Genomic DNA, 2,264 nt, shown 5'->3' on the forward strand with positions numbered 1-2,264 from the left:
CCAAAGCATCTAAAGGTACTCCTAAAACATCAACTGGTAAGGGGAGAGGAAGAGGAGCACCTAAAGCATCTGCAGCTAAATTCCAGGTAAAATAATCACTTCTGGAATAAATGTAGCTAGCAGTAATTTTATTGTTATTTACATCACCTCATAATTTTCAGGTCCAAGAATCACAGGCATCATCATCAAGTGCTGCTGCAGTTGGGAGAGGAAGAGGGTCGGCTGGAAGTGGAAGGGCGGCTGCAGTTCAACCTGGTTATGTACAAAACAGAGCTTACGGAAGAAGTTCAAGTGGCAGAATGCACTCCTAGTTCAACATTGGTGCTAGTGCAGCTGCTAGAGATGATGGTGCTAGAGAGGAATAGCAATTATCTCATTTTCTAGCTTATATAGTTGAAAACTCATGTCTCATGTTTTGCTTTTGAACTCCCGCCATGTTTTGCTTTTTATCTCTGTGTCGTGTTGAACTCATGTGTCATGTTATCATGTTCCAAGAACTCATGTGTCATGGTGAACTCATATGCAGAGTTGAAATTGATGATGTTTACCTTTGTGTAATGGATCAGGAAAATGAATGTGGACAAAAGGCGTGGGTTCTGACAAAAATATTCTTCCTATTTATGCACAAGATCATGCTTTCAAAACTGATTATTTTATATGGTAGCTTACATCAGACTTATGCACATCGTTATGTCAAAACGGATTGCTATACATTGCTATTAAAACTGTCATTACAATGTACAGAAATACTAGTAAGGAAGCTCTTACTTCCTGCAGCTCTTACATACATGGTTTGACGAACAGAGGAATACATAAGCAACAGTACTAGTTTGAATTTCTTTCATCACATTGATATTTGTTCAATTTTTTTACATACTAGCATCACTAGGTCAATACAAACATCACTGGTTCCCTACTTTACATGTAACCACACTCCAGGCTCCGCCATCACCAACAGACTCGAAAGGCACATAAAGTGGATGTAGCTACATTCAGTCATGCACTTGTTGTCGAAGTACGTCGCATCAGCAGCAACAGTTGCAAACAGAAGCACGGCAACTAAAATGGCAAGCTCATTTTCCTTATGCACCAAGCTGAGCAACTTCAGAGTGCGCACCTCCTGCTCTGCTTGCAGCTCATCATTCTTTACGGCACTGGCTTCTATGTGATACATCAAACCAACCATCAAAGAATCACTAGAGGAGTTAACTGCACCCTGCATCAAGCGAGAACTATTCACACATACAGTAGGCCAACCATGTATGTACAGGGAGTCTAGTTCCATGGAGAAACAATTCAGAGGAAGGAAGAAATACCTGAACTTGCTGACAGTGACGGCCGGAGCAGGATAACGCGCCAGCATGGGACTACACGCTCGAGGCACGGCAGCCGCAAGCCGTTGTCGTCGCCGCCCTTCAACACCCTCCGCCACTGTCGCGGCCCTTCAGCACCGTCGCCACCGTCGCGGCCCTTAGGCACCCGTTGTCTCCGTCGCCGCCATTGAGCACCCCCAGTTGCCGTCGATGTCATTCAGCACCTGCAGCTGCCGTCGTTTCCCTTCAGCACCCGCTGCCGCCGTCGCCGCCGCCGCCGCCGTAATCGAATCCCTAACCCTAGGCGCGAGCAAGAGCGGTGCGTGCGGTAAGAAGCAGGCCGACCGGTGCGTGCGCTAGGCTAGACGTGAATGCGGTGCGGCCCTGGTTGAGGCGTCGAGCGTCTTTCGCGACGGTGCGTGCGGTTCAGCAATCCGGTCGAGCTCAGCAGCGCGGACTGGTTTCACATGAGGAAAAAACCCAGAAAACCGACGACGTGGCATGCCACGTGGACCTGGTAATCGGGACCCATGAATCAAAATGCTCACAAAAAATAGAAGAGGGTAAACCCTGGCAACACTTTTGTTAAATGGGGCATGCCGGATGAAATTCTTTTAAATGAGGTAATTAGTGTCAAAAATGTTAAATTTAAGGGTAAAAACTGGAATTCACTCTATATAGCTTGTAATATATGAAATTGTAAACTAAACAATTCTAGCCGCGCAAATGCGCAAAACTGGGTCGCGATAGTGTTTAGTTCGCCACACTAGTCGAACCACTACGGGGACCCGGACCACTTGTGTGAAAAAAGTCGTGCTACAGTGGGATAGTGCCTGCTAATGGTCTCGCCTAGTCCGGGTCGTCTGTGTGCGTTGGCGTTGCCTCGCTAATTGACGCAATGAGTGACATAAATTACAACGTTGGCTTACTTCATGAGGCATTGAGGCTTGG

General features: G+C 46.7%; 1 long non-coding RNA gene across 1 annotated transcript; it reads right to left on the minus strand.

The window, feature by feature from the left end:
* Positions 1-691: 691 nt before the first annotated feature.
* LOC123151725 (uncharacterized) lies at positions 692-1,627 on the minus strand. Its single transcript, XR_006475786.1, has 2 exons — positions 1,317-1,627; positions 692-1,216 (listed from the first exon to the last, which is right to left on the minus strand). It is a non-coding gene; the product is annotated as an uncharacterized lncRNA (long non-coding RNA).
* Between the last annotated feature and the right edge of the window lie 637 nt (positions 1,628-2,264).

This window comes from Triticum aestivum, chromosome 7A (assembly GCF_018294505.1).
Source record: "Triticum aestivum cultivar Chinese Spring chromosome 7A, IWGSC CS RefSeq v2.1, whole genome shotgun sequence".
NCBI lineage: Eukaryota > Viridiplantae > Streptophyta > Magnoliopsida > Poales > Poaceae > Triticum > Triticum aestivum.